Source organism: Acomys minous (genome assembly GCF_964271855.1).
Source record: "Acomys minous genome assembly, chromosome: 15".
Classification (NCBI taxonomy): Eukaryota; Metazoa; Chordata; class Mammalia; order Rodentia; family Muridae; genus Acomys; species Acomys minous.
The window spans coordinates 46,781,918-46,797,397 of record NC_140497.1 but is presented as its reverse complement, the minus strand read 5'-3'; the positions used below and the strand labels follow the sequence as shown (position 1 = coordinate 46,797,397).

At 43.1% G+C, this 15,480-nt stretch overlaps 1 pseudogene across 1 annotated transcript; it reads left to right on the top strand.

Annotated features, from left to right (window-relative positions):
- The first annotated feature begins 5,403 nt into the window (after nucleotides 1–5,403).
- Nucleotides 5,404–5,982, top strand: LOC311584916 (dynactin subunit 6-like; annotated as a pseudogene). Its single transcript has one exon. The product of its transcript is annotated as a dynactin subunit 6-like (transcript).
- The last annotated feature ends 9,498 nt before the right edge of the window (nucleotides 5,983–15,480 follow it).

Sequence of the window (15,480 nt, the reverse complement as noted above, 5' to 3'; positions counted from 1 at the left end):
TATTCAGCTATTAAAAACAAGGAATTCCTGAAATTTGTGGATAAATGGATTGAGCTAGAAATGATCATAATGAGTGAGTTAACCCAGAAGCAGAAAGACTCAAATGGTATATACTCACTTATATCTGCATATTAGCCCAAGGGGCATGTCACATGAAAGCCTTCAATTACCAGGAAACTGGGACAGTGGGAAGGACATCCTATTGGGACTCTAGATGAGACAAGCATGGGAGAATGGCAAAGTAGAAGGATCCAGAGGGTCCTAGAAACCTACAGGTAGAACATCATGATAGGCAGATTTGGGCCCAGGGGTCCTGCTCAAACTAAGACACCAGCCAAGGACAATACAGACTGTAAACTTTAAACCCCTACCCAGATCTAGCCAATGGTCAGAACATTCTCCACAGTAGAGTGGAGAGTTGGATATGACTTTCTCATGTACAGTGGTGCCTCATATTTGACCATTTTCCCTGGAGGGGGGAGACCTGGTGGCACTCAGAGGAAGGACAGCAGGTTACCAAGAAGAGACTTGATACCCTATGAGCATATACAGGGGGAGGAAATCCCCCTCAGGAACTGTCATAGGGGAGGGGAATAAGGGGAAAATGGGAGGGAGGGAAGAATGGGAGGATACAAGGGATGGGATAACCATTGAGATGTAACAAGAACAAATTAATAAAATAATATATATCTTGAAAAAAAAGAGGGAAAAGGGGAGGCTGGGGGTGGTGGCACAAACCTTTAATCTCAGTACTCAGGAGGCAGAGGCAGATGGATCTCTGTGAGTTCGAGGCCAGCTTGGTCTACAAAGTGAGTCCAGGACAGCCAAAAGAACACAGAGAAACTCTGTCCTGAAATAAAAATTAAAAAAAAAAAAAGAGGGCAAGGAGTAAGTCTGTATTGGAACGAGCTAGGACGTGTTGGTAAGCTCTGATAGAGTATTTTGAGTAGGGTAGTCAAAATAATGAATTTTGATTGCTGGAGTTTGAGGTATTGATAAATAAGACCTTGGTGATCAGTCTCAGGAATGAGGCTGTGGCCAAATAAGGGAATAGACCTTCAGGGCTACCTTTAGGAATGTAATCTAAGGATTGAGCAAGCGAAAGAAGGGTAAAGGGCAAAACCGGCCAGTGCCATTCTTTTCATGCTCAGGCCTGCTAGAGCCCTTCGCTCCTAAGTTAATTTTGCAACAGTGACCCTCCAGGAAAGAGCACTCACAAAGGAAGCAGCTGAACCATTCCTCTAGGAGATTCTGCACAGTTGTCACCCACGTGGATAAAATGAGACAGTAACAGGCATGTGGTAAATAAACTTTTTTTTTGTAACATAAAAAGGTAAAAAGAAAAGACGGGCAAAAGACAACAAAACAAAATAAAAAGCCATTATTACAACAGGTTAAGCAGCTCCTACTTGGGTTTTCCTTGTAGTTTCATATGGATAATAAGACACAAAGCTAATGTTAAGAACTGCGATGCATGTTTGTATTCGTTCAATAGCCTAAGCTCTATCGGAGATTCTGGAGAATGAAGAAGAGCAGCCTAGGTGGGAAGCTAACTTGGTTTTTGTCCTGGTTGACCCATACGGGATTTTGCGTGGTGACAAATGAAGGACAGATGTTATTCCTCAACATGTCCTTCCTAAGCTCTGCCTCCTTGGAGAGTGGCTAGGCCAGTGGACGGTTTGACTTCATATGCTTCCTGGAAGGGAGCAGAAAGAGGCTACACTTCTACATCAGGCTTTTCTTTGTTCCTAGGAGTTTGAAACAGCCTCCTTGGGACAGTGGGATGTGTGGAGGGAGCGAAAGGAAGCAAGGGCTTCTCTCTGAAGTCTCAGTAGCTGAGGCTGGCAAAGCTACTTCAAAAGTCTGAGAGTCGGTATTAGGAAAAATATTCTCTTCCTCTTACGTGTTGAGCTTGCGTGCTGAGGTTGTGCCTGAGGAGGTGTTTGAGCATGGAATGTGAGCATTCCAGTTACCCAGCTGGAAAAATCCAGCTATCAGATGGCATGCTTGAAACTCACAGGAGGCAGAGGGCCCAGCTGAAGCCACACCCTCTGGACCTCCTTCCACACTACACCAGAGCCTCTCCTTCCAGGAAGACTTGCCAGCCTATGATATAACAGCCTTTACAGCTGATCGTTCCTTATTTAGCTCTTCCAAGGCTTTGTTTACTTAGGGCCAAATTATTTGCAGAAAGAAAGAATGCAGTTGGGATTCTGCCTCCTATATAGGACCCTGTGGATGTTTGCATGCAGCGGTTACAAGTCACTAGGAAGATGGCTGAGCATTCCATGGTACTCCCTGGTAAAGATTTTGACTTCGTAGGTGTTTTTTGCTTGAATTCTTGTTTACAGTTGGGAGTTCAGTACTTCTGGTGTGTGATTTCTTCTGGAAGGAGGGAAAGGCAGGCAACCCTACACAGGGAAATGGAAACTGAAGTTGTGTTACCCACATAGTCAAACCAAAAGGCACAAAGCAGACAATATATCAACCTCCAGGAGTGTGGCCCAGTAGGTGAGTCGTTTGTCCTTGGACCTGACAGGGAGGCCACATTGTTTACTTCAGAATACTGCTCAGAACAGAGAGGGGGGCTCTCATCCCCAGAGGTCTGGCCTCCTTATGGGAGCCTCTGCAGGAGCAGCTATGACTTTGTGCCTCCCTGAGAAGCAACCCAAGAGGAAACTTGGTAATTCACACCAATTATTTTTCATGGGGCGGGGTGGATTTTCACCCCTTTACTCATTGTTGAGTCATTTACTAAACCTAAGAGGAAAGAAAAGAGATTTTTCTATTTTACCTTTTGAGTAGACATGACACCAAATTCTCGGTGCGGGCACAGAGCTCCCACGGGGAGAAAGATGAGGAGCCCTGAGCTGTGGCAGGGACAGAAGAAGCAGTGGGTGGGTGGATGGGTGGGGTGTGAGGTCCTTTGGGAGATCCCGGGGACTTGCAGAGGGAAGGGCAGGGAGATGTGCAAAGAGCTACAGAGATCTAGGTCTCGTTTGGTGGCACGTGAAGAACACAGGGTGGTTAAGTGGATATGTGGCTTCTTTTCTGGGGACTGACTCTCTGGCTAGGTGAGGTATGGACAGATCTGGAAGACAGCTGGCCAAAGCCTATATCCTACCTTAGGACCTCTGTATGGGGGACTTCTAAGGCCCAGAGCATCCACTAGTTGTCAGAATGGGAAAGAGGATTTGACACTTAACTTTACTTGGGACAATGTCACTATTCTAATTTTTATCCATCCCTCAAAATGACATTTCAAAACAAATGGAAATCTCGGTTCTTTCTCATACCAAAAGGCATTGTCCAAGTGTGGTAAAGTTCAGGTTGGGACCCAATTTCTCTCTTACTTGTAGTAACAGGATTGGTTGGCTTGATTGGTTTTTCTGCTTAAGATGTTTTCCTATAAATAGAAGCCTTTTTTATAATATAAATCTAGGGATCATGTAGAGATTGTATAATAACTGCAATTATTAGGCTGCAAACCACAGGTGATTTTTCAGAAAGTTTCTCTTTAGGTCTCTTTGTGGTCTAACCTCATACAGTTTCTGACTCAACGTAGATTTCAGGGAGCTCTGTTGAACTGGAAATCTGTTGAGGCTTGTTGATTGAAGTTCTCAGGAAAAAGCTGAGCCTGTGTTACCTATTCTGCGAGTCTGGTTGGCGGATTAGAATGCCAATGATTTTATGGATTGGAAAATATTGCAGATTTAGGGGCAAATTATCTTGAGTTATCTTAGCCCCTTAGCCAGTCATTTATTACCTACTTCAGTGTATGATATGACATCCTTGTGACTGCTAGGTACATCCTTTTGAAATGCATGAACAGGCACCAACCCTAAAGACAGTAATGCGCCATCAGATAGCATCTGAGGCCGTAACAAAGGTTTCCTTCCTTCGTTATAACATGCCTTCATATTATGTTTCCACTACTGCATTTGAAAAGTGTCTTGGTTTATGACTTCTTTTGTTTTGCTACCATAAAAGCTTAATTGTTTCAATGTGGGCACATAGTACTTGGGGTAAAGGTAAAGCTGAGTGCTTGGGCCATGGTCGATCTTATTTGGTTCCAGGACCAAATTCAAAACGATTCCTTTTAAATGAGAACTGTGATTTTGTGTGGTTACCCACATGTTGAGGGTATCTGAGAGGAAGGGGACCCCTGCTCACCTGGGGGGTCTGAATGCCGTTCAGACTTTAGTCTCACCACCTCTGAGATACCGATTCTAACTTTCTATTTGCTGAGAATGTTTCAGGCCTGTGATGCCTACATTTCTCCTTGGCCTGGGTCAGTAGCTAATAATCTAGACTACTCACAAGCTGAGGATGAGTGTGCAAGCAGATACATAAATAATAGCTAACCCGGCCAAGGACTACTTAGTGCATTGTCTTTAAGTATCATAATTCATAGGCTTCTTCTTGTAATAAGTTAGCATTTCTGTTGTGATTGCAGTGCCAGGACTTGAACTCAGGATGTTATGTGTGTTAAGCAAGTGCCGTACCTCTGAGCTATGTCACCAGCCTCGGTTATTAATTTTAATGAGCCTTCCTAATTGCTTTCATTTTAAAGACATTTTAAAATTAACCACTTCCAAAACTCGAGGAACGTTGTGATTGTATTTAATGAAGGAAATGAGGCAATCTTCTTAAACGGCATAGAAATTACACCTTACCTCTCACACGTGTAGAATGTAGGGTAAAAGATGCCACTAAGATTTACCAATAGGCAAGATGGCATGGGTCGGCACTGTCAGGCAGAAAGAGAGACTCTGTAGGTCTTCTCAACACGACTGAGTGCAGTGATTTATAATGCCATGCGTATGCATTGGCCTGTAATTCTAATTACTAAAAGTGGACCAGCCGTCTTCAAGAATCTTTGACTGTTAAATGAATATCACATTCAATCACACTAAAAGTCCACTACTGCTCATTGATCGTGGAAGCCACAGTCAGGGGGTCAGAGTTCACTTTGAGTCAAACTGCCACTCATCTCCGAGCCATCTGCTTACTCCTAGTTCATCAGAAGTTGAACCCCTATCCAGAGAACACCAGAATATCCAGAGAACCAAAGATAGCTCTGAAGATGTCATCGTTATAGAACATCAAAAAAGCCATGCCTAAAATAAATAAAAATAAGATAAAATAAAATAAAATAAAATAAAATAAAATAACTCTCCCCTAAACCTGCTACACAGCTTGGCATGATTTTATCTGTGCTCTCGGCATTATGGGTTCTAACAGTCTCAGGCTGTTTTTTTTTTGTGTGTGTGTGTGTTGGTCCCTTGATTCATTACCTCATTTCCTTGGCTGTGTCATTTGCTTTTCTTTCATAATGTTATGGGAAAAATAAGGAGAATAGGGTGGGGGGGGAGAAGTGAGGAATTGCAACTGGGCCTGACAATGGTGGAGAAGATTTAAAAGAGCGTGAAGATTGTTCCTGGAGAAGTTGTCTGTGAAGAAAGTGAAAGCAAGGGAGATTTAACCATAGGCCCTAGGACAGTGATCCACCCAAAAGCACAGAATATTGCAGAGGCTGGGCTGATAATTATTGGTGAAGGTAACCTTCTAGAAGAGCAGGTCCTCATCATAAATGCTCATCCGGATAATATCAGCCCAGACACTGACTACCCAGAACTCAAACCTATGATCGTTGGCACCAATAACGTGTTTGAAGTTGGCTGTCATTCCCAAGCCATGAAAATGGGAGATAACAACGCCATTGAGTCCAAAGCATTATGTAGGCAGAAATGTAATCTTGACCAGTGTGGTAGCAGCATCGGGGCTTGCTGTAAACCTAAACACCTTTGAAGTCATCCTTGAGGACACAGTGATCTATGGGCGCAGGACAGACTACGACGGGAGCAGATGGAGCGACCAGAGCCCCAGACACTATACCTAGATTTCTTGATGAAAATCTTGCCCAATTACCACCACCTAAAGAAGACAAAGAAAGGAGGGTTGACTTTAGTTAAGAATTAAACCATTGGGTGGGGTGGGAGGCGTCTCTGCTTTTGTGAGGGCCCAGTGTGTTAGCATGATATTGACTGTACATTGGAAACTGCAGTTACAGAGAGAGCTGGGTCCTACCGTAACTAGTTTTTTTTGTTTTTGTTTTTTAACTTTATCTAGAGTGTATCGCTTCTCTGTCCTTGTTCTAGTACCTTATAGACTCAGTTTTTCTTTTGTTATATAAAATGTTAGCCATGCATTTATTGTGTAAAAGACTACCCGTGATGACACATCATATTATATATATATTTTAACATAACCATTTACCATAATAATTGAATAAAAGTTTGACTACTCACTTTTTAAAAAAAAAAAAATAAAGTGAGGAATTGAACTCCTTCTGAGAAGAGCAGGAGAGACATCTCAGATCCAAACCAGGGGTCAGCTCTGCCTGAGTTTGCTCTCCTATGGCCTGATCCCCGGGATGGTGTTTATAATCCCTGTGCTGAAGTGGCCAGCTATGCTTTCCTATGGTACCTGTTCAAGTGAAGGATTCGGTTGTTGTCTAACTTAAGATTAAGACCATGATGAGCAAGGCTAGAACACAGAAATTATAGAGTTTAGGGGTCTCTGGACCCTTTTTTCCGGCCTTCCTCTCTTCTTCTCTATCCCTTCCCTTCCCTTCCCTTCCCTTCCCTTCCCTTCCCTTCCCTTCCCTTCCCTTCCCTTCCCTTCCCTTCCCTTCCCTTCCCTTCCCTTCCTTTCCCTCCTCTCTCCTCCTCTCCCCTTCCCTTCTCTTCCCCTCTCCTTCTTGCCTTCCTGCCTTCCTTCCCTTGTCTCTGTATGCCATATATCTGTCTGTCTGTCTGTCTGTCTCTGTCTCTGTCTCTGTCTCTGTCTCTGTCTCTGTCTCCCTCCCTCCCTTCCTCCCTCCATCCCCCCCTCTCCCCCCTCTCTCTTTTTAAGACTGGCTGTCCATGGAGCTCCCGCCCCAGCACTGACATTACAGGCCCAAGCCCAGCCTTTTACATTGTCTCTGTGGATCGAAATTCAGGCACTTATGTCTTCCAGGCAAGCACTTGCTGATGGAGCTGTCTCCCCAGGTGTGACGCAACCCTTCCATCCCTTTGTGTGAACCCTGTTTACAGGATGCACTGAACAAGAGCAGCTTATTTTAAGGAGGCACCGTTGCCAGCTTCAATGACACCACTGTCTTATTATCTCCTTGTGCTGCTTCCTGGATTTTCCTTCAGTGTTCTGTCCAAACTTCTACAGAGACTCATTTCCTGTAGGAAAAGGCCATATCTAATTGTCTCTGTTTGAAGGTCATGCCTGATGGAGTGGAAGGGGACTGGAAACTTAAAGCAGAGGCTCGTGGAAACTTCTAGATGCCTAAGACTGCCTCTGGCTATGAGTTTCCTGTCCTAAACACTCCAGCTGTTTCTTGGACCCTATCCTCTGCCATCAGGGTTGAAGGGGATGGAAGAATGAAGTGGTCATTCGCCACTGCCTTTAGCTATCTGCAACCTCCCAAATCCTCCTGATGGCTTCAGAGGCCGGAAGCTGCTGCTAGGACTCAAGAGACTCTCCTACTGCCCTCTTGACCTCCCACTTCCCTGAGCCTGTTCTGACAGCCTGCTACTTCTCTGTGCTGAACTGCTGTTATACCTGGCCCCATCTCTGAGGATTTCCCAAGAGTCCTTCGTAATCCACCCATCTCTTTCTGGCATTGCGCATTCTGTTAAGCAATAAAAGTGGCCTAGGGGCGGGGCTATGGAGACAGGAAAAACATGACTTTGGGAAGGAAATGTCTGTCTTCACTTCATGCTCCCGTGAAAGCAGTGCAACTCTTGAAATGACGCCATCTTGAAATGGTAGTGTCTTTATCGTATAGAAACATGTAACAATTGTGGAGAGAATAGTTTTCTCATGTTACACTTATTGTGAGAGTGGTGTTAGGATGGCCATGGGTCACTGCCAAATTAGCCATGATAGGTGAGCTTCTGTATGGCTTTCTCTTAAAGTCATCTTATGAAAGTAGTCTTATAATTCATGAGGCTTTAGAATGGACCAGATGCAATATTTTGGTTGGGAATAAGTAGGAGAATTAAGTCCGATGCATGCATTTTAATTTATTATAAAATACATATGTCATGTTTGTCTAATGATTTAGGTACACTGCATAATTTATAATGACAGATCATCTACAAAAGAACCAGAATATCTTTTTGAAAGCCATAAAGCTAATTAGAGAATGATGCTCATCCCATGATTTAATTATGGCAGGAGAGCTAGAAGATTAGTAAAAATATTAAGCATGATAAATGTAATTTCAATGACTAGATTATAACAAGAAAAAACCTATTAGCAGTCATAAAAATGAAATGAATTTTACATTTTTAATCAGCTTGCAGAATTTTGTTAAACATCAAATTAAACAATTTTATTCTTTGATACAACATTGAAATGTTTTATTATATAAACCACATTTACTGTGTATTGTCCTTCTTTACCAGTTAGGGTTGAAAAAAAAACTTGAAACAGAGGTAACATCTGTTTTTACAGCCTTGGCAACCAGGTTGGATCCTGTATCTAGGGGAGTTTGCTAAGTATCTGTTGATGAGAACATTAATTTGTTATTGATTTATGTATCTTTCTAATAAAATGGTTTACACTGGGAAATTTAAAATTTGAAAGAAAACCAATGACTTCATTTTGAATAGTTATTCATTTGGGGAAAAAAGAACAACATTATTTGGTTATTATCAATCAAGTGTTTGGGGAGTGGTTTCTCAGGTAGGAATAGTAGGTTAAAAAAAAGTCAGTAGATAGTAAAAGCCTGTGTGGAAGATCTCCTTAAGTTTGAGCATAAAATTTAACACAGTACTTAGGCATATGTTCCAAACAGCAACTTGTTTTGTTTGTTTTATTTTGAAATAATGTCTTGTCAGCAAAGCCTATTCAAAAACTCTTCGTTCTTTTTCCTCAGCTGCCCAGTGAGTTAGAGGTGTGTACCACCACACCCTGCTTCATATACTAATTCTTATGCATGAAACGTTCCAAAGGGCAGAAATGAAAGCAGCCTCTGTAGATTTCTGGGTGGCACTCATATCCATCTGTCATAATTTTTCTTTAAAATTTTGAGACAGGGATAAAGCTCAAGTTGGCCTCCAACTCACTATGTAGCCAAAGGTGACCTCCTGCCTCTGCATCCTGAGTGCTGGGATTGTAGTACGCAGGTGCTACCCTGCCTGGTTTTCTTTGTGGTGAGGCTGGGGATTGAACTCGGCCTTTGGGCCAGCTGTCTATTTACTGAACCGCATCCCCAGGCCCAACCCACCTGTCTCAAAGGTGTCTATCACGTTCCCAGGAGAACGGTAGGCGGGAAGGGACACCAGAGTGTTCCTAATGCCTCAGAATGTACTCCTCTGTGTCGCAATAACAAGTCTTTATTGTCTTACTGTCTCTCTCTCTCTCAGGGGAGTTAACAAGGCAAGGCATATCTTGTGTAGAGAAGGGCTGGGCACTGAAGTACAGGAGTCTCCTAGCCCTTAGATGGTCCCCTGTGATCTGAAAGGAAGCCGGTAGATTGCTCCTAATTGAGTCTACCTGTTTCAGAGTTGGGCTAGCTCTATGTTCTTGCCAACTCGAAGTGAGCTAGCTTGCACAGTGAGATTCTGGTGGGCTGAGACTGTAGCTCAGTAGTAGAGTGTTTGCCTGTCATGCACAAAGCCCCGAGATCTTTCCAGCATGGAAGACGACAAACCCAAAGCATTGCTTCTGGAAGTCTTGCTCTGTTGGTTGTTGTCCTTGGATCATAACGTGCTACAGTGTGAAAATAACACCGATGCATCATTAATGTCTAAATCCCGTTTTGGGAGGGTAGGACCTGGGGGGGGGGAGGAGAGAGGGGGCTATGATTGGGGTATAAAGTGAATAAATAAACAAGTAAATAAATAAATAAATAAATAATTTTTAATCCAGCTTCACTTTACTACAGGTCTTATGAAGACTCTGCTCAACTATCCTAAGGCTGTCAAAAGAGCAATTACATAAGGTATATCACACTAGTACACTCACTGTATCACCATTTTAAGCAAAAACATGTAGAACCTGATGGGCAGTCTAAAGCTGATTATGTGCCTCGAGGCTTATCATTAACAGTGTTTTGGGGAGCTGGGGAGATGACATCGTTTATACAGTGTCTGACCTGAAAGTTTGAGCCTCTGAGTCCGGAGCTCCCACACTCGTGTAAAAGCTGGCCCCAGCAGCACATGTCTAGAAGTCTAGCACTGGACGGGAGCAGGGGAGGGCACAGGCAGGAGGGTACATCTACAAGCCTGACTGGGGTGTATGTGGAGACAGGTGGATCTCTGAGCTCACAGGTCAGTTAGCTTTGCTGAATCCGTGAAAATTAATCCAGGAAGACAGTTGCCTTCACCTCTGGCTGCCATATGCGCGCGCGCGCATACACACACACACACACACACACACACACACACACACACACACGCACGCACATGCCCCTTGTGCACCTGCACAGATGGGTGCACTCACACAGAGTTTTCTATTCTTTATTTTCTATTCTATGAAGAGTAAGTGTTACTTTTCCTAGCCTTCCTTTTAATAACGCCTTTACCACTTTAAGTGCCAGGGCCTCATTGGTAATGCTGGTAAGGAACTCAGATGCCAAAGCTTGTGCAAAATTCATTGTGAAAAAGCTTGATTCTTTAGCTGTCTAGGACATAGAACTGATTTTAGCATCCAGTCATGACTGAGAAGTCTTAACTTGGTAACAGGAGGCATTTGTGGCCATTGTACCAAGGTTTCAATGTCAAATTGGTTTTTGGAGGTCACACAGACTGAAGAGCAGGCATCTTGGGTTCTGTGAATGACATACATGGTCATCACACACTTTTCATGCAGTTAAGGTTAGAGAGCTGGCCAATTTCTATTTGATTATTTGCTCTATGGGAGCAAATATGGCAGACCAGACCATATTTTGGTTTTGAATGCCCATCCTGACAACACCATAAAGCAATCATTGCCATTTGTTATCTGAGTAGTCTTTATGATGCTATAAAAGATGAGCTGATAGTTTCAGAGCACACATTTCATGATGAACACGCTGGGCGAGGGTTTGTATGCCTGGTACCCTATCATTTGATGGGAGTAGAGATGTTAATGAAGAGAAACCAATGAGCGTGGAGATGAGGACACTGGTTTTTTTTTGTTTTTTGTTTTTTTGGTTTTTGGTTTCCTTTCTTTCCTGGAATCAGCACAGTCTCACACTGAAGGAAGTTCTGAGTTTTGGGACCATGACCAGGACCATTCAGGAACATCTTTTCGGGTTGTCCCTCAGAACTGAAAGATCAGCTCTGTCACACGAAGGGTACATGTGCCAAGCAACGCACTCTTTGACCAAGAAGAATAAAAGGGGTAAAGAAAAGCAAGTATGGCAGCCTAAAGTGGGGCAAAGCGCCCAACAAGCCAGTGATTTATAGAGGCGCTGTTGCCCCTGTGACCCTCCACTGAGGCAGGGACATCAGATGGGAGCCTCCTCGGCCGTGTTTTCATTGCTCTCGATCACCAGCCGCACTTGATTTTAAATTGGCAAAAGATGATTTGCCCCAAATCTATGAATTTATGCAACCTCCTCATGATAGATTTTTCCTTCAAGATGTTTTTCTAATCTGGGCCCAAATGCTTACGTCAGATTGCACTGCATTTATGAGTGCCTGTAAGACGGAAAGGCAGTGAACCTAACTGACGCATCTTGAACTGCACATCTGAGTATGATGTCATCCTGACCCTTGCTGCAATCTCCATTTCCAAGCAATATTGGATTCTGAGATATTGACACTTAAGAATTTGTTATAGGAACAGTCCACCTCTGAAAGTGTGGTTTCCTGGGAGAAAAATGACTTAGTTTCCTGCAAGAATGCCAGTTAATATATTGAGAGTAAATACTCATTTACCGTAACTGCCAAGTAGAATTTGACATTTTAACTTTGAATAATATGCCGAATGCACTTTGATTATAAAAAGTATGAGCATATGTCAAACTTCCTAGGAAAATGATTTTTAATTTTTTTAGTTATTTATTTAGTTATCCATCTATCTATTTATTTATTTTAGTATTTCTCTGGAATAAAAAAAAGAAGTCTTAAATAACAAAAACAAGACTTCAAGAATATCTACTATTCTGCCAGTCTCACATAGGAAGACAGATTATATTAAGTGTCTTAATTGTAAAATAAATATTTAAACTGATTCTGTTTCCCATCTTTCCTTAGAATTGTTTCAACATTGTATCTTTATCTAGTATGTGGCAATACATCCTGTTGATGGGGTCACTTAGTGCCTGCACACAGTAGCTTCTATTTTTGTATTTAATTGAATGAACTGATTTAGTTGGCAATGTTCATAAAATTCAGACTATAGTACGATTGAATCATATTGAATGCACAATTCTTTCTAAAACTGAGTTGTTCTTGAATTTTTGTAATAGCAGAGTCCCAAATTCCCAGTGATCTTTTCTGCAAGGCTGCCATCTGCTGGTAAAGGTTTGTCCCTTCATTTTACATTGAGAAAGCGTCTTCTACTCCAAAGCACACAGGATGCCTTACAACATGAAGCAATTACGCACATAGGCTTTGAGGTTTCCTAGGTTGTCATAAATGACTGAAGCTTAGAAGTCCCAACCGCTACCACCTCTACAAGGCTCCATGTGTGTTCTTTCCTGTTGGCTCTTAATAGCCAACCATGACTACCTCCTTCTGAATCTTAGGGAGACAGGCTCATTGCCACTCAGGTTCATTTCTTTTGAATGGTCATGAGACAAATATATGGCTGTAGGTGAGAGGCCTGTAGGCATTGCTGAGCCTTCTGCATCTCTGAAGTTATTTTCTAACCACAGTTTTAATAGTGTACCGCAAATGTAGCTTTGTGCTCTGCCAGGACTGCCACCAGAGGCTGTGCCACCAGAGGCTGTGCCACCAGAGGCTGCAGCTAATTCTCTTAGCTGGCTTGGCAGCGCTGGGACCTTCCCTCATGGAGGATTTCCTCAGCTCAGTAGTGGGACCAATAGGACATGTTTGAAAACAGTTCACTTCTTTATTGCTGTCTGAGGGCCATATATGGTCCCTCTACACAACTCTATCACCAGTAATTAGAAGACTGACCAAGATCTGACAATGACCCTCCCTCTTACCTATAGTGACACATTTGTGTTTTATATATGATTTCTCCCTTGCCTTACTTGAACATTGGCAGATAGAACTTGCAGTGATCCTATACGTCACTAGGATTGTGACAGGTGCCTGGAGAGATGTTCAGCCCCCAACCCCAAGGTCCGCCATACATTTAAAGCTCTTTAAGTTTGCTAGTGTGTTCCCTAGTCTTTATTCATTAAGTTTAAATGTGTATTTGTCAGAAAGAGAGACTAATGATGAAGACAGTTGCAGTGAACAGGAGCAAGTGAGGCCATTAGTTCAACTATGATTTAAGTGCTAACTCAGCCTACTAAGCGTCTGTGAGTGTGCTGGAAAACATGCTCAGGAAAAGAGCCCCCACCTGGAAAGACAAAAATCTTCTTTTCCAGTTCCTCCAAATGAGGTAACTTTTAAGGTACCATGTCACATCTGCATTTTCTAGATTTTTGTATTGTTTTGCTTCCCACTGTTGATCTTCTAGGCATTAAGGGCCTGATGTTTCTCTCATTTGTCTGTATCCCTAAGAGATTTGGACAAACACAGCTGCCAGATGGGTCTCCTGGCTACACAGAACAAACAGTGCCCGTGGGGTGAATTGAATTAAGCGTTCGGGCTGAGCGTTCATCTTTTTAAATGCAGTGCCGATCAGATCCTCGCGTCTTGGAAAGCATCCCATAAACACTTGTTTCAGTCATTGGCAAAGGTTTCCAAGTCGGCAGGGTGACATTTAACTTCAGCACACTTGGTGTTTAGATTTGGAGGCATCAGACAGGGTGTGCACAAGGTGGCACTCCTGGGAGTGCAGAGAAGGAAGAGTGATGTCCTGGTACTGAAGCTGGCACCCCAGAGCTTCTATCTGCTCTGTCTGTTTCCTAGACCTACACCCTTGGAACTCCAGCATCAACCTCAGGGCAGGGCAGGGCAGGCAGGGCATGAAGTATTTAGGAAGGAATATTTATGACTGTGAGTTGTGCTTGTCATCAAAGGGCTGTGTGTTCATTTCAGTTAATTGGTAAAAAGATACAGAGCATAAAAGCTGATGGTATCCGTGACTCAGAGATGCTGCTTGTCCACATGCCCGTGGGCATCATCATGGTTTTTTGCTTTGAATACAACTGTGAACTGTTCTTTTCATTCTATTCCATGCTAACCCCACTGCAGTTGGCTTTTTCCTTCTTTTTTAAAAGTGATTTTCTCTTTTTAAAAATGTGTTCGTTTATTTAATGTGTAAGTATTCTGTCTGCATGTACACCTGCATGCCCGAAGAGGGCATCCGATCCCTTTAGAGATGGTTGTGAGCCACCATGCTGTTGCTGAGAATTGAACTCAGGACCTCCGGAAGAATAGCCAGTGCTCTTAACTGCTGAGCCATCTTACTCGCCACTGTAGTCAGCGTTTCAGTTTTCTTCTACCTACAAGCTGGCTTTATGCAGGCACCATAAACTCCTTACTGTATGATCCAAAGGGTCAAGTCTCAGTTTTAAGCCCCTGATTTAAACTCTCCTACCATTTTCTGCCACAGTTCTCCCAGCTGTTCCTGTTGGCCTAGATCTTAAGCTAGAAAGAATGTGGCTATAGCAAGTGTGTTGGTCTATTTTTTAATCCCTGTGATCAAATAATTGAGTTGACAACCTAAGGAAGGAAGGAATTTTTTTTTTTGTGTGTGGGGGGGGCGGTTCACAGTTCGTTGGTTTCAGCCCACAGTCCTGGTGATTCAGAGCCTGAGGGAGAGCTAAAAAGCCATGATGGTGGGACCACCTGGAAAAGGATACTCATCTTGTGGCAGAGGGAAGCACAGGAGCAGGCAGAGAGGAGTGGACTGGGGACTAGGTGCAACTTTAGCAGCATCACCCCCTGAAACACTTCCTTCAGGTGTGTGCCACCATCACAATGTCCCTCCATCTCCAAATGTACCACCACCAGCTGAGGGCTGACTGATCAGCATCAGAGCCTATGGGAGACACTTCATACTCAATCTATCAGTTAAACAGAGGTCTGAGGTGCATGGTGCATCCTGAATGCATGTCACTGGTGTCCTTGGAGAAAAGTGTGGATACAGACCTGTTCTTGGGTGGGATTCCCTGCAAAGTCTGATGTTATATGCCAAAAGACAGAGGATCATCAGAAGTCCTAAGAGAGGCCTGAAACACCCTTTTCAGAGACCGGATGACAACTTTGACTTTGCCCTTGTAATTTCTGTACCCCTGAGGCGATAACATTTATTGAGCTTGAAGCACTAAGTTTGTGGTACTTTGTTACAGAACCACAAAAGATGAATATGTCTTTGTTTATCCTTTAGTTATACTGGACTCTT